The 27,291-nt window shown below is 39.2% G+C and overlaps 1 long non-coding RNA gene across 1 annotated transcript; it reads left to right on the top strand.

Moving 5' to 3' along the window:
* Positions 1–1,012: 1,012 nt before the first annotated feature.
* On the top strand, positions 1,013–21,686 carry LOC142182668 (uncharacterized). The gene is made up of 2 exons (XR_012711553.1): positions 1,013–1,515; positions 21,056–21,686. It is a non-coding gene; the product is annotated as an uncharacterized LOC142182668 (long non-coding RNA).
* Positions 21,687–27,291: the final 5,605 nt, after the last annotated feature.

Genomic DNA, 27,291 nt, shown 5'->3' with positions numbered 1-27,291 from the left:
ACTCTCTCCTCGTGGTGAACCAAGTTAATGGGACTTTCGAGGTCAGAGAAGAACGAATGCAAATATACCTGGATAAAATGCAAGTAACATTACATCGGTTCAAGGAATGGACTTTACAACACGTTCCTCGGATCAAAACAACGAGGTCGATGCCCTTGCTAACTTAGGGTCGTCAGTCGAGGATGACAAGCTCAATACTGGGGCATTCGTACAACTCATGAGATCAATACTGGAAGAAGATCACATCGAAATAGACTCTACAAGCCTGATTTGGGATTGGAGAAACAAATATGTAGATTATCTGAAGATTGGAAAACTGCCCTCAGATCTGTGAGCATGTGATTTTCAGACTAAAATACTCCTACAAAATTCACAAATATTTTTTTTCTTAATTGTTTTTAATTTTCATAGAATTTATAGGAATTTTTGTTAATTAATTGTTTGCATTTAGTTGAATTTTTCATGCATTTTTAACATTTTAAAATCATAAAAAAATACCAAAAATGTCCAAATCTTCATTACATAGCATTGTTAGGTCTTAACTGCATTTAGAGTTTAATTGCATAAGTTAATTATATTATTAAATAAAAATCATAAAAATAATGGTCATTTTACATATGTAGCTTTTAGTTTTAAAAGTAATATTTGTCTTTCATTAGTTTAAGTTAATTAATTATTATGATGTCAAAAATAGACAATTAATTTAATTTTACAAAATATATTTGATTTAGGACTTAATTTAGAATTTTAATTAATTTTATTAGATTAAAAATCAAAGAAGGAAAGAAAAAGAGAAAAAAAAGAGGAAGAGAAGTTTAATCCCAAATTGGGCCAAAACCATTTTTGATTGGCCCAATTGCCCTAAAGTCTTTCTAATTTGCTCCTTGCCCAAGCCCAGACTTCCCAAAGATCCGGTTCAGCCTTTCCCCAGCCCAAAACGACGGCGTTTGGACTAAACTAATTCCTTTATTTTGATCTAGCGGACCGCAACTAACTACCCTTACCCCTTAAAAATATCGAAGAACCCCCCAAACCCTAGAGAACCAACCCCATTTCCCCCTTTCTCATCTCTTAACTCGTCTCTCTCACCTCCGTCATCCGCCACCAGCCAGAAATCGCCTACGGCGGCGGTGACACCATAAATCACCCCAAATTGACATCAAATAATCTCCAACACCCCCTAATCACTTCTCCATTTTCGGGTCTAAGAAGTCACAAAAAATCTAAATTTCCCCATTTCGAGTTTCCCCAAATTCCATCCTACCTGAGGTTTATACCAACATTAATTGAACACTCTTATCAAGAATTATCAATTGAAGTCAATTTTGGACCTATTCTAGGCCACCCGAACCTGGACACCACCATGAAAGTCCCATAAGTTGATTTCTTTTGCTGGCGTATGGCAAACATTGCTGCATATAGCATTGGCTATGCCCTCAATCTTGGTTAATGCTCATGTAGCGATACTGGCTATAGCTGAATATCTCTTTTCCCGGGCAGCTTTGTTCATTATTGGTAACCCTCTTTTTCACTTCTTTAATTACTACTTATATGATTTAATTGCTTGATATTTTCTGTTACATGTTATAGATAGCATGTATAGTTTAGATTCGAGTTGGTTAGATTGTCAATTGATAATTGTCTGAAGGTTGCATAAGTATGTGATTGTTAGCATGTTTTTTTCCGAAGGTTTAGCATGTTCTAGGTTAGTTAAGATTTCAAATTCATTGATTATGTGTAAGGATGGCAAATGAGGCGGTGCGGGTGCATGGCGGGGCGGGTTTAAGGCTATGCGGGGCGAAGCGGGTCTAAAGTTATGCGGTGCGGGACAATTGCGGGGCGGGTTGAAATGACTAATCTAATCTTATTCAACCTTAGATGGGAATTAGGGCGGGGCGGGGCGGTTGCGGGTTTTCGCAGGTTTGCACAAGTTTACTGGATTTGGCCTATTGTTTTACCCAGTAAGACATGACTCATGAGCAAAGTATGCGACAAAAATAGTAGAATATCTATTTTAATATTTGATACTTAATAAAAACAAACTAAATCATTTATAACTTCTTCTCTTTCAAGTACACCTTTTAATTAGTGAGATGTTAATTAATTTAGAAATTTTGAATAAAAGAAAAAAGCTAGACATTTAACGAAATATAAAATGTAGTTTAGACAAATATTTTTATGATTAATTTATTAACATTTATCACTTAATCATCTAATGAAAAGTTTGTTACACAAAAATTATTATTTTAATTTTTGTCACTTAAAAAATAATAACTTAATAATAGCAGCCTACTAAATAGTAACATATTCAACGCTGTTTAAGGTAAAGTTTACAAATCTTAAAACTTTCGTAAAGTAATAGCACTTGTTGTAAGATAGCAACATGCGCTGATTCATTTGTCAGTTTCAATTATTATTATTATTATTATTATTATTATTATTATTATTATTATTATTATTATTATTATTATTATTATTATTATTATTTTTAGCAAATCAGTTTAATTTGGAATCATTTAAATATGTAAATCAAATCTCATCTGGTTCGAGTAGTTTTAGTGAAAATTAATATACATGAAATTCCATAAATGACAGAAATTGCAAATGCGGTGCGGGGCGGGGCGGGTGAATGCGGGTGTAGATGTGGGGCAGGTGGATGCGGGTGCAAATGCTATGCGGGGCGGGGCGGGTTGAAATCTTTGCGAATTTATGCAGGTTTGCCCCGCAACCACACCACACCGCACCGTTTGCGATCCCTAATTCTGTGTAGGCCAAAATTTTAGATGCATAGTACGCAGTTTCAATTTGGTCAAAGTAATCTTGATTAGCTAATTGTAGGTTTGAATTCGTTTAATCACCTAAATAGGCTAAAGTTTGAATATTGCTTGTTGTGCTGTGATTTTTGATTTATCTGAGTTTTTTTCTGTTGTGATAGTTGTTTGTAATTACTGAAATTCAGCGGTCTAAAAGAAATGACAAAAATGGAGGAATCTGTTTTGTTCAATTGGAAATACATTAAAATGTGGAATAAATTTAAATGTTGGGGTAAGAATTGGAAGTTAAAAAATTTAAAAGGGTCTGGGAATAAAAGAAGCTTCTAGAAACAGGGACAAGTGTCCCAATCTGTTAAAGAAAGAGTTGAGAGTGAGAGGAAATATCCAAAAACTGGATAGCTATCCATTTTTCTGTTTCAGAAGATGCCAATTTCCTAATTTTAAGAGGATGCTGGCACATTCCCTCAACCTCTCTCATTCTATATCATTTTGCTCGAATTTTGATGGGATTTCTAGTTGGTTGCTATTTCTCTTGTTCTTGAATTGCTGGGATTCTTCTTTTGTTGGCCACACTTCATTTTGTCGATCTTTTGCTCCTGCTGGTTCCTGTTGCTGCATTTGTTTTTGTTGCTGCCTTTTTGCCAGTTTCAGAGATTTATTTTCTGTCTGTTTTGATTCTGCTGTAACCATGTATGAAGCCAAGCATCTGTTTCTTCCATGGTTGTATAAATGAAGTTTGGAAATAATTGTTGGATTCCATATTGATGCAGGAGTGTTTGTTTAAAACTTCTAATTCTGTGTTATTTGGTTTAGTTCCTAGTCGATATGTAATGTTAAACACTTTTTTTTTTAAATCTTCGAGTTGGTATAGTCAATTGGTAGATTTGAAGTGATTTGGAAAAATTGTTTATTACTTGTGAGTTTATGACTTGATTTGAACTAGAGTTTAACGCAGTTGTGCTGAAGGGTTCTGAATAGCAAATTTAACCATCAATGATGCTAGTTTTAGCTCCTTTTGTCATTATAGAAGGATTTGGTTAAAAAAAATGTTTTGTGACAACAATGGAGTAAGAGGATGTTTGGAAACTCAAACGTAGCCTAGAGATTAGCCATTCCATTTTGGCTTATTTGCTTGTTGGATATTCTATTGTTGTAATTGCTTAGTCATTTGTTTCACATGAACAATTGAAAGCGTTGGTGACAGACATAGAAGTCTGGTGATACACCCCATGTTTTCACATATGAGAGTATGTCATAAGTCAATTGATGTAAGCTCACAAATGAGATCATCTTTGAAAGTACATAAAGTAATTAAATCATGTTAACTTGGAGGTTACAAATATTTAAGATCATGGACTGCAAATACCAAAAGGTTGGAAGGCTTAGAAGCTAAATCAATTGAAGAAAATAAGTTTCGTCGAAAGTCGACAAGTTAGGAATGTTATAACATATACTTTGGGGGTGAGACTAGGGTGATCAAAATGATAAGGAGGTTATGTTATGAGTTATTTTTGTCTTATGATAGTCGTGTGTTATTTTTTGAAGTCAAGTGAATTATGGAACAAAAGTTGGCAAATTTCATCACAAGTTACATTTATAAATATGCTGAAATTTAGGCCAAATGTAGTTGAGATTTTCTCCCAATATACTTCGAATTAGGGGATGCTCTACCTACAAAATTAAAGATCTACGAGTCTCTTTTCTAACGCATAAAACCATTCATCGATACGATATATGAGTAGAGAGTATTTGCAGTTTCGCGAGACTGCACAGACTGCATAGGTATGTCGCTAAAGCTTTTTCAGCAATACATTTTATGTGTTACATGAGGTCTTTTTGGAAAATATTATATACCAAATTGAAGGTCTTGGAATTTAGTTTCTAATGCTCTTAACCATTTGTTCATTCGACATCCAGATAAAAATATATAAGCATCTGAAGAATAGCCAATAATAGGGTGTCAATCTAGCACCTCTTTGACTTTTCAAAAATTGGTATATATAGGCCTTATGTCATTTCTTTCTTCACTTTTTCACATACCACGACCAGAATAATACCTCTAAACTTATCCTCAAGCTCTCCATAAGAGTTTCCAATAATATTAATATCCCGGGTACGAAATCAAGAAGTAATAATACTAGAATGATCCCTACGATGTAAGTATCGCTATATCGCCTCTCCTTTTCTTTTTAATTTGTGTTTTGGAAGGTACTTCATAGTTAAGAAACTGTCTAGTTTCTGTACTTAAGTTTTAAGTATCAAGGAAAGTTGATAAATTCATTTCCTAATAGTTAGAACTTACAGGATAGTGATCGGAAGACATGAGTTTGAGTTATTCGACTTGTAGTGGATTGTTTTGTGAGTTGTTTCGTGTTGATTTTTGGCTGTATATTTTGCTAATGTTTTATGGAGTTTTGGAGGATAAAAGATGTGGAGAAACACCACATAATGACGGAATGGTGGGCTGGTCATTCGTCGTTACATTTTTTTTAGGTTGTTTAACACTATTTTTGTTGTCGTTTTATGTATGAAGTGATTAGGGTGTGTGGGTTGTTTTGTGATATATTGTGATGGAGATAAGGTTGGAAAATGATGCATACATGTTGTTAATGTTGTGTTCTTGGTGTTGTTGGTATATGGTATTGGAGGAGGGCCTTGTTACAAGGGAGATGCTACCCAAATTTACATAAACAAGCTACTTGTTTAAGTTGCAGACTTAGCCTTTACTCAACACTGATTTTGAATCTCCTTATGCAATGGTAGATTGAGTTGAGTTGTTTGAAGAATTACTTGGAAGGTATTAGGGACTCAATGAAGTTAAAGTATGTTAAGGCTAAACTTTATCTTCATTTTGGCATGATTTTGTAACTACAGGTGTTTGACAACGAGACATAAAGAGAAGTTCATATTCCTGAATTTATGTACATTGTCCTAGTCTATAAGTTAGAGCATTCTCCCTTATTGGGACTTCATATTCTGTTTAGTTTTGTCTTCTTTCAGCCAAGAGAGTAGAGAGTCTATATATACAGTATTACAGTATATTCACCACTATCGACCTATAATCGATGGGCATGCCTCTATTGGGCAACCTCCGATCAGATGGTAAGTTTTATACCGGGCCTACTAAGGCTGAGCGCTAATGAGCGAGCCTAGAATGGCAGAGATACAGAGCCTGTATGGCCGAGCACCTATGAGTGAGCCTACTAGGGCAGAGCAGTTACACATACCGAGCCTTATAAGGTCGGAGAGCTATTCCACTTACTATATTGAGAGAGTTGAGTCAGTATCAGCAGGTAACCATATCTTGAGATTATCTTTGACTCCAAGTTACTTTCAGTTATTATATTATCAGTTCAGTTTCTGTTTTAAGTTATTTTGTTGCCTTACATACTCGGTACATTATTTTGTACTGACGTCCCTGTTGTCGGGAATGCTGCATTTCATGCATGTAGGTCCTGATTCATATTTGGACAGACCCTCCCAGCAGACAGAGTCAAACATCAGCTTGGTTGGTAAGCTCCGCTTCCTCGGAGTTACCAGAAGACCTTGGAGTCAATTTTATATATATAGGTTTGATGGGTAGGTCGAGGCCCTATCCCTACCATGGTACAGTTTAGTTATCTCTAGAGGCTTGTAGGCGAGTCCTATATATTTGGTATATCAGTAGATATTCATGGGCGGTTTTGTCGGCCTGCACAGTTATATATATCAGCTTTTGGGTATGTTTAACCCACATATGAGAGAGAAATTATTTTTAGACGATTTAGAATATGGCCTCATCGGTCAACGAAATCTCACACACCGATAGGAGCATAAAACTTGGCGACCAACAGGAAGCCCAAAAAACTCCAGCCTGGGAAGAACAGAAAGTTAGTCTTCGTGTTATTTTTGAAATGTTGCAGGCACAACAGTTGGCTATCGCTCAAATGCAAAGCCATCCGAAGACTCCCAGCATAATAGCACCGGAAACTACTCCCCTGGCTGAATAGGTACCGGAGAGATCAAGCAACAATGGATCAGTAGCCGATCCTGCCATCGTGAAAATGCTGGAGGGCCTCACCAAAAGGATCGAGTCAGGCGAGAAAATAATAGTAGCCAATGACAAGAAGGTCGAAACCTATAACTTCAGAGTCGACCAAATCCCGGGCGCTCCCCCGGTGCTGAAGGGTGTAGATTCGAAGAAGTTCATACAACTGTCGTTCCTAGAGGAAGCGGCTCCGAAGCCCATTCCAAAGAAGTTAAGAAGGCCAGAACTCCTGAAATACAATGTACCTCAAATCCCAACGAACATGTCATTGCCTATATGTGCGCGGTAAAGGGCAATGACATAAAACACGACGAGATCGTGTCCGTCTTACCGAAGAAGTTTGGAGAAACGCTCTCGAAGGGGGACATGATGTGGTATCACAACCTAGCTCCCAACTCCATAGATTCATTTACCATGCTAGCAGATTCCTTCATAAAGGCGCACGTCGGTTCCATCAAAGTAGCAACAAAGAAGTCCAACGTATTGAAGATTAAGCAGAAGGAGAACGAAATGCTGCGAGAATTCGTATCTCATTTCCAAATAGAAAAAATGGAACTAACCCCGGTCTTTGACGACTGGGTGGTGCAGGCTTTCACTTAAGGCTTGAATGAGCGGAAGCTCGGTGGCCTTAAGACAGCTGAAAGAAAATCTAATCGAATATCCCGCCATAACCTGGTCGGACGTCAACAATCGGTACCAGTCAAAGATCAGGGTCGAGGACGACCAGCTGGGAGCCCCCTCGGGCACAGTATATCTGAGCAGTCTCCTGGCGAAGGAGTCAAAATCGAACAAACAGAGGTATAAGTCGTACTCCGAAGATAGGAGGAATCCCCCGAGACGCAATTCGCCTTGCAACGATCGATTGGTGAACCGAGGATAGAACCCTCGGGGACTCATCAATGGAGGAGGATTTGACGGGGACACAGGACCAATGGGGGCACCTCACCTATCAGAAAACAACTTCAACATCGATATTATCGGACATCGTGTTTGCTATCAGCAAAATCGGGGATGCCAAATGGCCTAGGCCTATTCATTCGGATCCTTCCTAGAGGAATCACAACTTGGTACGCGAACTTCGTAATACGTACGGCCATAGGACCAAATATTGTCACCAACTCCAAAAGGAAACAGCCAAACTACTCAATAAAAGTCATCGCCGAGAATTTTCGGGCAATCGGGCTCAAGTTCGATTCCGAGAAAGAAAGGTGGCCAAGAAGAACGAATCAAATGGGCCACAACATGTTATCACAATATTGGAGGTGCGTCGACACTCCCCGGGAACTTGCGGAGAGGAGGACAAAAATATCCATCACCGGAGAAAAACGAACCCGGGGATACATACCCGAAGATGCCCTCACATTCGGCGTAAAAGGCTTCTAAACCTTGCCCCAACTTCATAACAACGAACTGGTAACCTCTTTCTTCACTCCTTCACTTCGAATAAAACATGCGCTTGTGAATCCAGGTAGCTCGATCAACTCATGCCCGCCTCTCGAATCCTTGACGGATTCAGTACGACGATCGAAATAATGAAAGGAAAGGTCATCCTCTCAGTCAGAATGGCCGGCGCGGGACGGAACGCCAAATTCCTTGTCATCAAAGGAGACACGAGATATAACGCCTTATTCGAATGGCCACGGACACACCGCATGAAAGCGGTACCATCCCCTCTTCGCCAAATGATGAAATCCCTAGCAAAGGACGGAATTAAAACCGTATACGGGAACAACACGCGGCAAGGGAAGTGTTCGCGTTACGTAGCGTAGCGCCGACACCAATATCTCCATTCTCAAAAGAGTCAAAAGGTAATCAAACTACGTCTTTTGCTGAGCCTGATTAAACACAGCGGAAGACCGTACCGATTCCTCGCTCCAAACAATAGGGACGCATCGGGCCTCGGAATATCACCTACGCACCCTACGACGAGGTAAGACCACCTCCATCTTTCATTATTTTATATCAACCCATATGGAGGAACCCGGTCAGAGCTGTCGAAAATGTTAATCCAACCCGAATATCTCAAGGCCTTAATGACATCTGTTGTACTCTTTCCCTTCGATCGAGCTTTATTTCATCCCGAAGAGGGTTTCGCCGGCAAGGTTTTCAACGAGGCAACGTCCACGCGCTACCTAAGGAGGACCCAACAAGCTTACAAGACTTTCTTTTGCAATCAACCCCGAACACTGGAGGTCATCCACTCGGAGGAACCACAGAGCGACTGACTAAGTTCCAATAGGAAACAATGTACCGGGCCAAATGGTCAAATGAACCATGTCCGCATAAGTCGGGCTCATGGAAACAAAACAGCATGTACTTATGCCGAACAAGCAAAGAATATCTTTCACCAAAGCATCTCGTACTCCAAAGGAAATCCAGCATCCTCACAAGGATCCCTTCACCGAGAACGCCCCGAGATACTCGGAGACTAGCGTCAATAATCCGGCACCCGCATGGCATGAATCATACTTGTACCAAGTATCAACAAAACTATAAGACCTCAAAAGGCATGAAAAGTTTGTAAGACCTTACTACAGGCATAAACTCAATCCCGAAGCTTAGGCTATATGTCGCATTTGTAAGACTTCCGAAAGGGCATACCCTCGATGTAGACGCCTAAACTACTACACTCGGGATCAAAAAACGTTCCGGCCAAACACAAATGACTACGGTCATATGTCTGCACCAGCCGAATTTACGTGACTCAGGGATGCCCGACCGTCGCTATAAAATCATAGGCCATTACTTCGAACCTAATTCGAAAAGAACTGGTTAAATAGGCTACCCTCAACAGGCAAAAGAGCTTCGACCATATCAGCTCCAAATCATAAGGCTTCGAGCTACTCAGCCTACGAGCTTAACCTTTTAAGGTGATCGAACATCACCACAAACAACTTGAAATCGAGGTTCTTCCCGAACCGACGATGGGTCAGGCAAAATCATTTCAAAAACTCCTTAACGAGAGGAAAACAAAGCCTACATATGCCTAAGGGAAAATCGTAAGAGCCATTGTTACCAACCTAATAAGCCTTAGGGCCACACACTAAAAGGTCACATCGACCAAAAGCGTAAGAGCCATCATCACCAACTTAAGAATTTGAAAGCTTGAGGGTAAAAGTGAGCTCGAGTTGTAACCCGATTCAGAGACCGGATTCAAAATAGTTAACTACACATGCCTAAGGGCATAGCGTAAGAGCCATCGTTGCCAGCTTCATAAGCCTCAGGGCCATATACATAAAAGGTTGCTTCGACCCAAGGCGTGAGAGCCGTTGTCACCAGCCCATGAAAATACAGAACTTGAGGGTCAATTGTACTCGAGTCGAAACCCAACTCGGAGACTGAACCCAAAATAGTTAAAATACAAATGCCCAAAGGCAAGGCGTAAGGGTCATTGTCGCCCACCCATGCAGACACGAAAGCCTGAGGGTCGAATGGGCTCGAGTAGAAGTCCGACTCAGAGACTAAACCTTAAACAATTGAGCAAAATCTTAAGAGCTCTAATGCTAGCTTACACTAAAGGCTGCATCAACCAAAAGCGTAAGAGCCCCCGGGCCTGCCTGATGAGCCCCGAAGCCGTATCACAAATCTAAGGATTCTCACCAACTCCGAAACTAGTCCACCTGGTCAGAGACAAAGCAGAAAGGGGTACATAAGCAATAAAGCTTCAAGTTCTCTTCTATTTTACATACATGAAAAGGTGCATCCTCCATCTACGAACGCTCTCTGGCAATATCACATACAAAATGACAAAATCTATGCCCCGCCCCTGAGGGCTACGGCCTATCGGCCTCGTCTTCGCTCTTCTCAGTGTCGTACATGAGTGACCAAGCATCATGCTCGTCCGCCCTCGCTCGCGCCAGCTTTTCCGGGAGAACAAAACCCTTGGCACCGATCTCATCAAGTAACTTTCTTCGAGATCTGCAATGAGCATATTCTTCGATCCTCTCTTCACGATTGAGGACCCTCTTCAACTCAGCTTGGGCAGCGGTAGCATCCTTCAAATGAATTTCCATCTCCTGATCAACCTTTGTCCGGCTTAGTGCTGCTTCAGCCCGAGCATCAAGGATCTCAGCCCTAACCTTTGAAAGTTCGAACTCAAGTTTTGTGATCATATCCGCTTGAACTAAAGTATTGTCACAAGCTAAGCAGAGTTGGGCCTCGAAAGCAGGAACTTTAGCCAAGGCACCCTTCGCTTCTAAAGCTTGATCCTGCACCTGAGCTCTTAGCTCGGCATAGTCATTCCTGACTCGGTCGGTTTCACCCCTAAGGCGCTCCAGAGCCTCCGTCTTTTTCTGCAACTGGGATAGGCAAAAAGTTAACCCAAAGGGTTAAAAGCTGAGACACATACCCTCCCGGGATGAGAAGTTACCTACGCCATCAAATATCTCTCGTAATTCGAGCTCCGGTATGCCTCATATCGCTAGTGTGTTAACTCAACTTCCTCCTCCTCGCAAAGGAGCCTAAGGGACCTACCCTCATCCAGAGCTTTCCGGAGCCTAGCCCCGTGATGGAGCTGCTCAGACCTAAGCCTGTCAAAGTCCTACAGAAAAAAAACTCGATAAGGAAGGGAAGTCGCGAGATGCGGAAGGCCTGTGCTAAAACTCACCTCAAAATGAAGCCGGCGGACTTTCTCGAAGGCCGAGCACACTTCTATTGATCCAGCCCCCTCGGCCCTGGAAGAACCAACCTCGGTCGAAGCATGATCAATCGGAGAAACCACCTCTCCAGAACCAAAAACTTTGGGTGCAGCAGGCTTAGGTGATGTTTTCTCCTCAAAGACTAGGCCCCATTTTTCCCTACTGCGAGCTCATCCTACTGCAAATGCATATCCCGATTATCATTATCGTCCTTCAGCTCAGAAGCTGGCAGTTCCTCCCCCTCTCCGGAGGAACACAGCCTTGTCCTTGGGGACCCTTCGATACCTACTACGCCAAGATTAGTGCATAAAAGGGGGAAAGGTCTTCCCAAACGTATGAAGGATAAGGTAAAAGTAGTTATGCACATACCGTGGTATTTTGCTTCCCATATGCTCTGGGACACAGTTCGCCACCTATGCTCGTCACAAGTCGAATGGGTCGTCAACTTCTAAACCCAGCCAGGAAGATCAGGAACTTTGCCTTGTGCCCATGAAATTGCTCTAGAAAAGAAGGAAACACGATTACTAAACTAGCTTTCACCATGAGTGAATCTGAGAAGGCACGAGATGCTCCATTCACGTGTGTAATTCCATTCCTCGGGGAATGGCATATGTTCCAAGGGAATTACGTCAGTCGTCTGGACTCTGACGAATAAACTGACCCACTCTTGATCTCCATCTTCCTCATTATCAACAAAAAAGGGCGTGGACGAACGGCACCGCAAAGTTAGCAGACATTGATGATGAAAGGGCTGGTACAGGCGTCGTGACTGAGCATGAATTCAAGCCCTGCTTTCTCCGCGAAGAACCTTATCATCAGCACTATTTTCCAAAATGACGGATGTATCTGCACCGAAGTAACCTGATACTTTAAACAGAAATCGAGCATGACCCTATCAAGGGGGCCTAGTGCGAAAGGGTACAAGTACACATTGTGAGGTCCGTGATACCCTTATTCGGGGGGAAGCGCCTGCAGCACTACCCCCTCGCCCCATCCATAGTCTCTCCTCACTATCTCCAGATGCTCCTCTCTTATCGAAGACATAGTCTTCATAGTAAACTCCCGTGGATCCTGAGCACTAGGAGTGGAACTCTCCCCTCTCTGTCGGGCAGACCCTGAAGTAGCAGTCATGGCTATAGTGGAACTAGCAAACTGAGGCAGGAACCTACATGAACGCTTTGGCGCTAAGGTAACGAAGGACTTGATGCCAAAATGGAAGGATAGCTATCTAAAAAATGGGATCTTCCAAGAAGCGGGTGCAACCCCATATATATGTGGGGAAACAACAACGATTTGCCTACCCAAGTTAGGCCCCAGGAGGCCAACGGCTTTGGTACGGGTTCCAAGGTGGTACTCAACCTTGAGGTTTCCTCTCAAGGAGAAAATTAAGCACTTCAGGCTCCGTCTATGAGGGCTCAACCTCAGGAAGTCGCCTAAAAATGAGTAACCCCTCCTCAGAGACCTGCCTACAACACCGAAAAAGGTTATCGACATCAAGTTCAAAGTAAATATCCGAGTACCCGAAGTTAACTTTCGCTCAAAGGCCGTCTCAAAAATTAAAGGTTCGGTGCTCTATATCCACAAGGCTCGAGGGTCCCGATGACCCGAGTTTAACAAACCGCTTCAAGCTTGATCTGAAAAAAAATGATGAGCTTGGAAAGGAGTCATTCTATCAACCAGAGGCCGGAAAGAATGCTCGCACCCGAGTTGAATATTGACGATCGTCAATAGAGACATACATTCGAAATCCCCGCAAAATACACAAGAATATGGCAAATATCAAAAACAGAAGTAAAGAAGATGTCTTTTTATTTCATAAATAATGGCTAACAACGGCCCTCAAGGGGTCCTTACGTACAATTACAAAAGCCCGCAAGGGGTACTTACGCAGGAACAAAGAAGCAAAGGGATGCATACCCGTGGTAAAAGCCTAGAGCCTAGTCCATCCTCGAAGGTTCATCTCCAGTATCAGCATCTCCGAGCGCTGCCTCCTCGAGCTCGCATCCTCGAAGGCAACTTCTTTGATCGCCATCTCCTCTAGGTTCCCAGCTTAATCCCGCAGAATGTCCTCGCTGTGGGAGAAGATGGAGAAGAGGAAAAGGGGGGGGCACGCAGAAGATACAGAGAAAGAGACATAGCCCGCCGAAGCCAAAGGTTGAAGATTCAGTGGGCCCCAGCCTCAACGGCCAGTTGTGCCATTTTATCCCCCGAGAAAGAAAAAAACCCAAGGGATGAAGTGGCACACCAGTCCAGGGTAGGAGATTGAGCAGCGGTATATAGTCCGAATAATTTTCTAAAGCGAGGAAAGTTGATCCCCGTATATCATCATCTTGAGCCAATAAGGATAGCAACAGCAGGTGTAACAATAACAACAGCAGCGACAGAACGGTATAACCGTGCTCGACAAAGGGGAGCTCAAGCAAAAGGCCACAACATGGCCTATGGGAACGCTGCCAAACAAACTTAAGGCCGTGAACTCCGAACATGGTGATCAACAATAGAGGAAGATGGTGAGGAGAAAGGGATGAATGAGCAAATAAAGACACTTGAATAGAAAAATAACGCCATAACGCTCCTATTTATAGGAGATAATGACACGGTTATCGAGGCCTTTGGAAGACTGACCGGCGGGCGCAATTACTGCGTCCTTAAAGAACTGAATCGATGGTGGTACTGCCATTTGAAGAACAAGAATCGATAGCGCATTGAATGGCATCGAAAAGACAAGTCCATGGAATGTCCCGCTTATCGTGAAAATTCACGCCATTGCATCATCGACATGATGTCGTCACGAGAAGCCCGGGGAGTAAGGTATCAGAATCATTTCCCATCGCTTTGTTCTAGGAAATGCGGAGACTACCTGTATGTGGCGAAATTAGAGGGTCTAATTTATTGCTATTAAGTCATTTCGGAGGAACACCTCGAGGCCTCGAGGATGCGAGGCTATGACCGAGTTCCCTCCCTCAAAGCTCGTCAGGGCCCGACCTAAAGAGAATATTGATCGAGGCTAGAGTAAAATAGGGGATTCCCAAGGCACACAGCTAAGTCTGACAGAGTCGGCCTACCTAGAGTCTGTATCGAATTGTCACATCTAGTCGTCCCCTCTCCATGCCTTTACAATTAATGTATTTTATACTATGATGAGATTCCCCTCCTATATAAAGGGGATCTTTATCACTTTGTAAGGGGCTGTTGTTGCTCCAACTATTCTACACAAGATCAATAACATCTCTCTCTCTCTCTTTCTCTCTCTCTCTTTCTCTCTAGCTTACTCGCTCGAGACTACCTCTTTCATTTATTGCTTTCATATTTGTTCTCTATTTATTGCTTGATATTAGCCATAAAGAGCCTCCTTTAATTATACTCTAACTGTTAGTTCCTTCCCGGTCATCCCGATAGCTCAAGCCCGAGTGTAGGCATCAACCTCGAGGTCCTTATCGGTTAGTCTGAGGCCCGGACAGCAAGCCCCTCGGTTTGATTACAGCTCTATTCTAATTTGCGTTTTTATCCTTTATCTTCATATATCTAGCATCAACTACTCTAACAACTAGCATAAAAATAGATCACGTATTTTTAGAGTCTCATCAACAAATTTAATTGTTATTACCATTTTAACAGTAAACAGATGGAATATTAGGATTCAGCTTGGGTTAGATTAACCCAAAATGGTCAGGGGAGCTAAAATAGTGAAACAATATTTTGTTGAGATTTATAGAATAAGGTAATAAACAGAGATATTAGCAGGAGAATAAGACAGGATGACATAGTCTATAGTCAAGTAAAGGAAAAGACAAGAGGTGACATGTCTTGAGACTATAAAAGAGTATAAGCCACAAAGTCATATCCTCATATCGAGGAAATGAGTTGCCGACTCCAATGTAATTACCAGAAGGCAAAGTTAGACCCCCCCAGAGTAATAGAAATCAACATACGCTAGCAATCAATAAAAAATATCGAATATGATTTAGGGACCAAAATATTCGATAATAGTCGGTATTGTAAGAATTTCAGAAATCGTGTTCCGGTAATGGTAGAATGGACAACGGAAGAATCACATTTAAAGTTCATTAAGGAAGACGTTTCCCTAAAGCAAGCAATGTGAGTAGAGTTATACTTAAGGGACTAAGTATGCCAGTTCCACTAGGTGTCCCCCTCGCGCGAATGAAACTCAGTTATCCCTGGTATAGAAGGGTTACCGCAAGGCGAGTAAGAGTTAATGAAGATGTGAAAATATGCCAAAGATGAAGAGGTAAACCATATATAGGTAAATCTTCATAGAATTAAATGCTAGTACTCTCCTAAGGGAGGGAAGACGATGTGATATGGTAGTAAGTCGGAGTTATGTAGTTCAAGTAACTATGGAACAGTAAAGAATGAATGCGGTAAAAAGGCAAAAGGAATGAGATTGCATTTATTCAGAATCTATAGATATGTTACAACTCCAAAACATTATTAAAGCACGATGTCGGGAGAGGCAACAAGGGTTCCCTCCCAGGATGTTATTGATAACTAAGTGCGAATGAGCACTTGATAGATAAGGAGCTAGTGCGAGAGGTAAGTTAAGACAAAGGAAACAACCCAATAGAGATTATGCAGAATATAGATATGAGAATGGACTTACGAGTAGTTAGTAGCTGACTCAGGAAGATCCTAGTTATGACTAGACAAGAGGATACAGATAAATCAGTAGATCGTGCAAGATAAACCTAGTGAACCCTGGCATAGGGAATTCAGTCTCGCAGACACGACATCGTAATTCTTGAGAAATATTCAGATAGGAGTTGATGTAGTTATAGTTGCCGTAAAAGTGTTACGGAAATAAAAGAGAGTTCCACGGGGGAGAAAAAAAATTGAGTTCTGAAGTAACCCTACGAGAACAAGGGCATGGAGGTATATAACTAAGGATATTTATAGGTGAGTAAGAACATCAAAAATTATGTCAGGTATATGATGGGATAAGCTCACAGCTTTACAAGAGTTAGAGAGTCTTCCCTAAATGCTACAACGAAAGACTAGCTGAATAAATAAGGAAGTAGGCTTCAAACTAAGCATAGTGACCTAAAGAGGAAATTATCTTCTAACAACAGTCTCACTACGACATTGTATGCACTCCAAAACAAAGTGACACCTATCGAAACTAAGGAACGGGAAGTAAAATCCAAAGTAATATTCGAGATCATATGAGTTGCACAAAATTCCAATATGTGGGCACTAAGATAAGCCGAGTATTCATGCAACAAGTGGCAGAACAACCAAGAAAGGTAATTGCTTACTTTTAACAAAAGCTGAGAAGGCACGAAAGGAATATCTATGACCCAAAATTAGTTACGTTATGAATGCACATAAGATTTCAGAGTGTTATCCATACAGCATATATGTTGACAATGATACATCTATAGGAGACTCCAGCATAAGTTAAAAGAAAGAATTTAGTCCATGTCATAGATAAAAGCTTGAATTACTAGAAGGTTATAATGGATGTTCCATAGCTTCCACGAGGGGCTAAGGTAATAACTAATAACCTAAGCCACAAATTTGAAGATAGCTTACGCCTACACAAAGGATGAGAGAGAAGAGGAAGCTCGAGAGTTACAATAGATAAGTAAATCAGGAGTTTGATTATTAGACCTAGATGATTATACAAATCGTGACTCAAAACATTGTAGAATCACTCTAAATATCTGAGGTACAAAAGAGATAGTACAACGGCCATATTCTATAATGGCTCTACGATAAATCAAGTTAGAACAGTACCAACCTCATAAGAAGTCAGTATAAAGCTTTCACCGGACTGTGTATGCACATGGTGTGCAAGTATTATAGTAGATCTTTAAGGTGTGGATGTAAATTTCACCTATGTGGAAGGGAAGTTATGAAAGAGGTAGAAGATACGATACAAGATTTAAAGGTAATTAAGGTAAATGTGAAGAAGGTATGAGATGACCAAGTACAGAAGGTTACGAATAATTCAGATATCAGATAGAGGGCTGGAAGCATCGTAATTCAATATCAATAAATGATAATGGTGTCGTCAGTGGCATATTTTCCAGCCTGTGGTTTCCAGATACAGAGAGGTCTAGTTAAGAGAGTAAATAAAAGTTAGAGACGATATGATGTCTCGTTTGAGGTTCTAGATAACATAAGGAAATATATGGTGCTAGCAAGTCAAAGGAAGGTTGCGAGTAGTATAAATATATATATGTAGGTCGCAAGCTAAAGTATGGTAGATCGACAAGGTTTTAGCTAGATAGGGGAAAGGATAAGAATAGGTGAATGAGAAGGTGACGAGAATAGGTAAGTCCTCGGGATTAAACCTATCACAACAAGAGAGCTGATGGTTTCTATAAGTTATAAAAAGCTTAGCAAACCATGAGTGAACTCAAAGGAGTTTAAGACTAGGAGAATTTAGAAGGGATGGAATGCTGCCCTAGTGGTAGAATAACGGTGTAATTGTGATCGATAAGAGGATGACTTTTAGGCCTTGGATTGGGCAACGATTCAAAGAAAAGGGATTTTATGAATTGTACATGATTAAAATACCTCCATAAGTTGAATCACATTGGGATGCTATGAAATATGGTTAATGAAGTATTGTATTGTTCCTAGGTGGATCAGGCAAATAACTTCAGATGTTCCCCGATGCGACATGAGCCCTAATGACAATGTATTACGTAACAAGTGCCAAGTTATCAGTGGTAGATTATAGATCAACACAAGGTGAACCAACAATAGGTGGATAAAAATTCCAAAGTATGCGATGAGATTAGGCCATCATTCTTAAGATGGACAGTAATGAGGAAGAACTAAAGGACTTAGATTTATACATATAGGATCAACAACAAGATAGTAACCTGGAGTTGGGTAGCAAACCTCGGTAATAATAAACCAAAGTAAGTGTTATGGTATAGTATAACCTACCTAGATATAGTAAAGCCATAAGGATAGATATACAAGGCTATGAAACAAGACATAGAAATAGTGGTAAGTTCAACAAAGTACCAAGCGAAGGACTTCAGTACACCTACAGATGTCTAGAGGGACAACTTGCCATAGTTTTCTATATATTCACAAAGTGGGCCTAGAGATTGGTTAAAAGCTGGAGGAAATATGAGAGAAGAGTTTCATAGGTGCTCGTACAAGGACACAATCGTACAGGCTGCATGGCAGAAGGTAGTAATAGTTACGAGATCAGAAGAATTCGACCATAGGTCGTGGTGTGAGAAAGAGGTCTAAAGGGAGGAATGCCCTGTCCTTTGGATTTGTTCATAGAGCAGTGGCCTAGAGGGAAAGGACAATACTAAGATATCCATAAAATATATAAGTTATGAGACTGATAAGCACGTTAGTCAACATTCGAGGACAAATGTTCCAAAGGGGGAATAATGTTATACCCCATATTTTCATACGTGAGATTATGTCATAAGTCAATTGATGTAAGCTCACAAATGAGATCATCTTTAAAATTACATAAAGTAATTTAATCATGTTAAATTAGAGGTTACAAATATTTAAGATCATGGACTGAAAATACCAAGAGGTTGGAAGGCTTAGAAGATAAACCAATTGAAGAAAATAAGTTTCGTTGAAAGTCGACAAGTTGGAAATGTTATAACATATACTTTTGGGGTGAGACTAGGGTGCTCAAAATGATAATGAGTTTATGTTATTAGTTATTTTTGTCTTATGAAAGTCGGTTTTGAAGTCAAGTGAGTTGTGTAACAAAAGTTAGCAAAGATCATCACAAGTTACATTCATAAATATGCTGAAATTTAGGTCAAATATAGCTAAGCTATTCTCCCAATATACTTGGAATTGTGGCATGATATACCTACAACATTGAAGATCTATGAGACTCTTTTCTAACGCATTAAACCATTCATCGATACGATATAGTAGTGGAGTGATATTTGCAGTTTCATGAGACTGCGCAGACTGCATAGGTGGCAAGTAGGTGTGTCACTAACGATTTTTGAGCAATACGTTTTATGCGTTATATGAGGTCTTTTGGGACATATTATATACCAAATTGAAGGTATTTGAATTTAGTTTCTAACGCTCTTAACTGTTTGTTAATACAACATCCAAATAAAAAAGATATAAGCGTCTGAAAAAGAGCCAATAATAGGGTGCCAAGCTAGCACCTCTTTGACTTTTCAAAAATGGATATATATAGGCCTTATGTCGTCTCTTTCTTCACTTTTCCACATACCACGACTAGAATAAGACCCCTAATATTATCCTCAAGCTCTCCACAAGGGTTTCCATTAATATTAACATCTTGGGTATGAAATTAAGAAGTGATAACACTAGAACGATCCCTACGATGTAAGTATCGCTATATCGCCTCTATTTTTCTTTGTAGTTTGAGTTTTGGAAGGTATTTCATAGTTAATAAAACTTCTAGTTTTTATACTTAAGATTTAAATTTCAAGGAAGGTTGATAAAATTCGTTTTCTAATAGTTAGAACTCACGGGATGGTGATCGGAAGCCTTGAGTTTGAGTTATTTGTCTTGTAGTGGACTGTTTTGTGGGTTGTTTCGTGTTTATTTTGGGCTGTATATTCTGCTGATGTCTTATGGAGTTTTGGAGGATAAAAGGTATGGAAAAACACCACATAATGACGGAATGGTGGGCTAGTCATTCGTCGTTACATTTTTTTTTTTGGTAGTTTGACGCAACTTTTTTTGTCGTTTTATGTATGAAGTGATTAGGGTGTATGGGCTATTTTGTGATATATTGTGGAGATAAGGTAAAACAATGATGCATACATATTTTTATTGTTTTGTTCTTGGTGTTGTTGGTATATGGTATTGGAGGAGGGCCTTGTTACAGGGGAGATGCTGCCTAAATTTACATAAACGAGCTACTAGTTTAAGTTGTAGACTTAGCCTTTACTCAACATTGATTTTGAATCTCCTTATATTATGGTAGATTGAGTTGAGTTGTTTGAAGAATTTCTTGGAAGATATTAATGACTCAATGGAGTTAAGATATGTTAAGGCTAAACCTTTCCTTCATTTTGGCGTGATCTTGTAACTACAAGTGTTTGACAACGATACATAAAGAGAAGTTCATATTCCTGAATTTATGTACATTGTCATAGTCTCATAAGTTACAACATTCTCCCTTATCTGGACTTCATATTCAGTTTAGTTTTATCTTCTTTCAGCCAAGAGAGCAGAGAGTCTATATATATACAGTATTACAATATTTTCACCACCATCGAGCTATAATCGATGAGCAGACCCCTATTGGACAACCTTTGATCATATGTTAAGTTATATACCGAGCCTACTGTGGTCGAGCGCCAATGAGTGAGCCCAAAATGGCAGAGATACAGAGCCTAGTATGGCCAAGCGCCTAGGAGCGAGACTACTACGGTAGAGCAGTTACACATACCGAACCTTATAAGGCCGAACATCTATTTTACTTACTATATTGAGAGAGTTGAGTTAGTATCAGCAGGTAAGTATATCTTCAGATTATCTTTGTATCCCAGTAACTTTCAGTTATTATATTATCAGTTCAGTTTCTGTTTTAAGTTATTCTGTTGCCTTACATATTCGGTACATTATTTTGCATTGGCGTCCCTTTTGTCGGGGACGTTGCATTTCAGGACTGCAGGTCCTGATCGACATTTGGACAGACCTTCCCAGCAGACAGAGTCAAACATCAGCTTGGTTGGTAAGCTCCATTTCCTTGGAGTTACTAGGCCTAGACCTTGGAGTCAATTATATATATGCAAGTTTGATGGGTAGGTCGAGGCCCTATCCCGACCATGATACAGTTCACTTATCTCTAAGGTTTGTAGACGGGTCCTATATATTTTGTATATCAGTTGATATTATATATATCAGCTTTTGGGTATATTTACCGCATATATGAGAGACGTTATTTTCAGATGATTCAGAATATGGCCTCATCGGCCTAAGTTGAGGGTTACCCTCCAGAGTTTACAGTTACAGAACGCTCGAGCTGAGTATGGAACCAGGTGCCAGTCACTCCTCTTCAGGTTCAGGGCGTGACATCTGGCCAGTGCTTGGCTTGATTTTTAAGTTCCAATACTTGAAAGTGGTCATTTATGTAATAGTTTAATTTGTGTAATAATTTGTTTCATCAATGGTGGATGCAGTTGTATAAATTGAAAAAGGATCGATAGCTATTATTCAGGAGTATAAATTTCCAATCATGGAATGCTGTCATATAGCAATTTGGTGTGAATTTATCGTTTAAATCTTTTGGAATGTTTTGATTGTGGTAATTCAGTATGAATATCATTCTTCATGTCATTATGTCAATCATTGTGTAAGTTAAGCACATGCTGAATTTTGTGGAAAGTTGGTTTATTTTCAGCAGTAATTACTTTATAAGTTTGGGCCTTGACCTGAGGCCCATCCCTACGTTCATTAAGGGTCAAAAGAGACCCATTTTGAGTAGAGACTTTTTCTTTTCTATACCATATATGAAAACTTATTATCAAGAATGTGCATAGTTTCATATTTACCCGCTATGTTCACAGTTTTTCTACAATTATTATACCATTCATTAAATACTAATTATTAGGAGCTAATTCCTTCCTAATTAGGCGCGCTAAAAATTAGGAACAGAATATTCTAATTGATTTAGCGACCTTCAGATCAAATTTGAAACGCAAATCCTATATCTTCAATTTAAAATCAAATAACATAGACTCTTTTTTGCAAAAACTCTGTTCTTCGATATTTTTCCTTAAGCCACAAATCAAAAAAAGACAAAATCGTCAACAAATTCGAATCAAATTGTAGAAATTAGTTTTGCAAAAGCTCAGTTCGTCGACATTCTCTCTACATCTCTCTCTATTTGTCAATCGCAAATTTCAGTAGTACAAAACAAATGAAAAGAGAGCAGCAATTCCACATGACAACCATTAAAAAGCTTGAAAACTTTGAATTCAAATTTGGTTTTCAAAAATCATTATTTGTTTGGATTGAGTGTTGTTGAAAATAACTGGGAATATGGTTTGGAGTTTATATCTCAATTTTGAGGAGTTTGGTGAAGATTAGACTTGGTTTTGACTGAATTTCAGATTGAAACTCGAAGAAGAAGAAGAAGAAGAAGAAGAAGAAGACATATTGCAGAAATTGTAGATAAATTGTAGATTATTTGTATTCTGATTGTAGATGCTTTATTTTCTGTTTTCACATAAAAAACGGCTAAAACTTCTACAAATCTTCTGAAAAAATGCAATTATGTCAAAAATCTCAATTATGCTACAATTGAATGGGAATTGGGATATAAAAATTCAATATACCCAGTTTGTAGATATTTTGTAGATAAATTGTAGATTATTTGTTTATGTTAGATACATTATTTTCTGTTTTCGCAAATCCAAAACGACTAAAACTTCTACAAAATCTTCTGCAAAAAATGCAATTATGTCGAAAATACCAATTAAGCTACAATTGAATGGGAATTGGGATATTAAAATTCAATGTACCCAATTTGTAGATAAATTGTAGATTATTTGTATTCTGATTGTAGATGCATTATTTTCTGTTTTCACAAATCCAAAACGACTAAAACTTCTACAAAATCTTCTGCAAAAAACGCAATTACGTCGAAAATATCAATTAAGCTACAATTGAATGGGAATTGAGATATTAAAATTCAATATACCCAGTTTGTAGATATTTTATAGATAAATTGTAGATTATTTGTATTCTGATTGTAGATGCTCTGTTCTCACGGCGCAGGTAGTATGTTTATCTTTTACTTTTAACTTATCCATGATCCGGCAGTTACTTGTTTATTCCCTTTATCTAATCTAATGTATGCTACTTGCTTTCATTAGCGTGCAAATATGAAAGAGTTAGCCAGGCAACGTGCCTTACAGCTACAGAAAGAAGAGGAAGAACGAAGTAAACAACAGAAAGCCAAAGCTCTTGCTAAATTGGAGGAATTGAATCGCCGTATGCAGGCAGGTGATGCTTTGTCTCAGAAGGCTATAAAGGATTCGTCACCTGATGTTATGAGACAAGATTTGGAAGGCTCCTCACCTCCTAAACCAGTGGTGCCTAGTATTAGTACATAAACGTGAGTGAGGGTGAGGTTTTGGGAGAGAGAAACGTGGAAGGGGTGGGATATACGGTACCTTGAATTAAGGAGGGATATACGCTGCATTAATTGTACCCTTAAAATATACTATGGTATAAAATTGATAATTTGGTATACTAAGTGTAATTAAGTCAAACCTTAAACATTGAGGGTAATAAGGTTTCCTATGTGGCATAGAAATGTAAAAATTCCATTAAAAATAGTGTTCAACATTAACTTGTAGAAATTTGTATAGGGAATCCTTAATTGCTTTTATGTTTAGTCTTGCCATCTCTATATATACATAAAAGAGGGAAAATAAATGCTGACATGGCATATCTCTTAAGCTAGCATTGATATTTATCTTTTTTGTCAAATTTTTGGCATTTTTCTCTTATTTTCACCTTAAGATATTGCTTAAAATTATATAAAGACCCTCTATTGATTTCTTCCATAAGTTTCTACCGTTAGCTTCTTTATTATTAGAATTTACTTATATGTATGGACGTTACATTATAGCACAGCCGAAGAGGCAAAAGCTTGGTGAATTTGTTCTTATATTTGAAGACCAGGTTTATGTCTTTGCACTCAGTAAGTACTATTTTTTCTTTAGTTTCTTATTCATACTCTTATGCAATTGTTATTTGTGTTCCCTTGGGTGTATTGCAGAGGCCTGCAAGATTCAACGTATCTGTTATATCGCAAAGGGAATTAAATTTCAAAGCGAAGCACCTGATCTGACAAGTACGTTGCAAACTCTCTTCGTATTTATTTTGCATCATGTCTTTTTGTAATCTAAGCCTCTTTTTGATAATATTAAAAGTGCTCCAAGTGATACTCGCAAACAGGTTAGCCATCGACAAATTTTTTATATCTCATGGAATTGCATCTTTTTCATATCCTTTAATTTCTCTAATTTAAATGTTTATCCGAGTAATATTGCAGTCATATAAAAAAACGTAAAAGAGAATTTCAAGAATCACAAGAGTTCTCAAGGCATATATGGCCTAAGGAAAAGATCTAGAATGCAATTTTATTATAACACATGAGTTTGGCTATTCAAAAAACTATTTCGTTATAATTTTCATTCTCAGCATTTTCACTATGGTGAAGAGCACATTTTATCTGCTCTTCAAACCATGCTATGTTATCCAAAGCTGCGAAAGAGTATTGTTGTTTGTGCCGGTTCACTTATGAGGGATCTCTACAGGTATAGTTAATTCTTTCGTTATTACTTCTATATAAATTTATATGCTTAATAACACTATTTTATTTTCTCCTATAACGATTACTAGATGAATCACATCATGGTGTGTGCACGAGTGGTGACGGTACCTGCTACTTGTTTCCTAGTAATTCAAGTACATAAGTGTTAGATAACGTTCCAATGAATCAATAGCTTGAAATCGTATCTAAGCTCCTGGTTCGAATCACGTTTCAAAGATTTAATCTGTATGAAAAGAACCTAAATCTCAACTCCAACAGTTCCTTTGCCATATTACTTGACCTTACAATAAATCCCAAATGTAGGATAAATAATTCAAACGCAATAGTTGCTTTAGGTACGACTAATAATAAATTATCACGGCTATAGGTATGGTTCCCGTGGCATGGTCGTGATACATAATCCTCAATTCGGGTGTGCATTTCATATGTACTCGACCATAACTTCAAACAATAATTAAAATAGACATATTATAAATCGCGAGTGCATTTCATGTGAGGCAATTCGCAATATGTTCAAAAACAATAAGTGCGCGACATCGCGACTTATTTAAATAAACTCCATAAATATTAAAAACGGTTAAAGAGCTTAAAAAAGCAAAATAGGTTATAAATATGTTATAAGTTAGATAATTAGGCCAATTAATAATAGTTGAGCGACTGTGCTTAAATTATGGAACCCTGGAGTGCCTCACACCTTCTCTCGAGTTAACAGAATTTCTTACCCGGTCTTTTGTGTTCGCGAACCATAAATGAGAGTCAATTATCTCGATTTGGGATTTTAAAATAAATCGGTGACTTGGGACACCATAATAATTATCCCAAGTGGTGACTCTGAATTAAATAAATAATCTCATTTCTATTAATGCCACTTTAATTAAAAAAACTCCCTATCCCCTCGGGAAAAAGGAGGTGTGACAGCTTTGGCGACTTTGCTGAGGACAAGAACCTAGAACTTCTGGTTCAAGGTTCAAGAATTCGAGCTTAGAATAACTGCTATAGTTGTCTTTTGTTTATTATCTGATTTTTTACGTGTTGAGAGTAATGTGCTAAATGCCGCTTTTTACCACTTTGATATTGTTTGTATTGTATATAAAACTGTTACGAAACCTTTCTTCTCTCCGAGTCTTCTAAATCTTCTGGGAAGCGTACGCTTCGCGTGGCTTCTTTTCTGTTATAGTCATATTTTAATTTTAGAATGAGGTTCGGACAAGTTGTAAAGTCGGTGAAGCTTCTGCATTCCCGGTACGCTGCCCCCCTCCCCCGGCTCGTGCCGTCCGCTCGGGTAAGCCAGGTCTAGAACAATACACCCAGATTTTTAAACCTAGAATAACATAGCCTCATAACGGATCCCTAGTAGGAACGCTTGTTTGCATCACATGCATTTGACTTTGAGGACTCAACATAGGGGTTGAGTCTGTCTAGGACAGGTGTACCCAAAAAATTAAAAGATCATCCTAATGCATTTTACGTGCTACTTGTATATTTATTTGCTTCGGCTTGCATGTTAACCGGGTTCAAGAATATGGAAGAAAAATCAAGAAAAACCAAGATTGAGATAGGAGAGAGAAAATAGCCCGTTCCAGAAAACCCCGGTATTCAAAATATCCCGAAACTCTGCCGAAATTTTGAAAAAAATAATGAAGAAAAGTTATTTCAAAATAAATCATATTTTCATGTTGCGTCAAAACATATTAAACTACGCGGGTTTGATTCCCATCAGACGTGGGATACGTAGGCAACCCTCATCGGGTCTAGCCCCGCTTTTGCAAAAATAACCAAAAATATGAAAATGTCGTCATTTTGTCATGAATAAAATTAGGTGATGTCATTTTTGTCCAAATAGCCAGAAATGTCCTAATCGGACACTGAAAGGTCATTTTGCAAGAATAGCCGCCTATGGTCCTTTTTTCTAGGTTTGGCCATTTAACAAACACAGCCCTAAAATCATGCCCTCCGAAGTGCTGAAGGGCCGTATTTGCAAAAGTAGTCGTGATTTGTTTTAAGTTGAATTCTACAAAAAATAATCCTTTCTGGTTAGCTTTCAAACGAAATTCACATGTTTTAACCAATCACCCTTAATTTAAAAATGTGCAGAATTAGCACCATTGAGAACTTACCTTTTTGAGTCGCAGATGATATTCCACTAGGACTCCACATGCGGTGGAACGACCTGGGGGAGGTCAGCATGTTCTGTGACAAAGGCTTTAGGTGGGCTCACCGGTCTTCTGAAAATTAAACCAAGGGTCTATATAATTGACTATTTGATACCGTTTTGGGACTTGGCACACAATGTTTTCCACTTCTCTGATTTTGAGTTGACCCCAACGTTAGAGGAGATGGCAGGTTATGTTGGTCTTGATGGAATCTCAGGAACCGATATCTAGTAGCACCAAGAACTATTACCCCTTATAAGTTTTTGGACCTTCTGAGCATTAGCCGGCAGTAAGATGGAAATTTGGATGGAGGATTCTGCATATTCCATTTCTTATACAGCAGGTATGGGGACCCTGGCGGTTTTGAGGCTCTAGACTCTGGTTTTAGTCATCAGGGAAA

Source organism: Nicotiana tabacum, chromosome 7 (genome assembly GCF_000715075.1).
Source record: "Nicotiana tabacum cultivar K326 chromosome 7, ASM71507v2, whole genome shotgun sequence".
In the NCBI taxonomy this organism is placed as follows: Eukaryota; Viridiplantae; Streptophyta; class Magnoliopsida; order Solanales; family Solanaceae; genus Nicotiana; species Nicotiana tabacum.
Note: the sequence above shows the minus strand (reverse complement) of the source record. Positions and strands in the feature narration are given on the sequence as shown.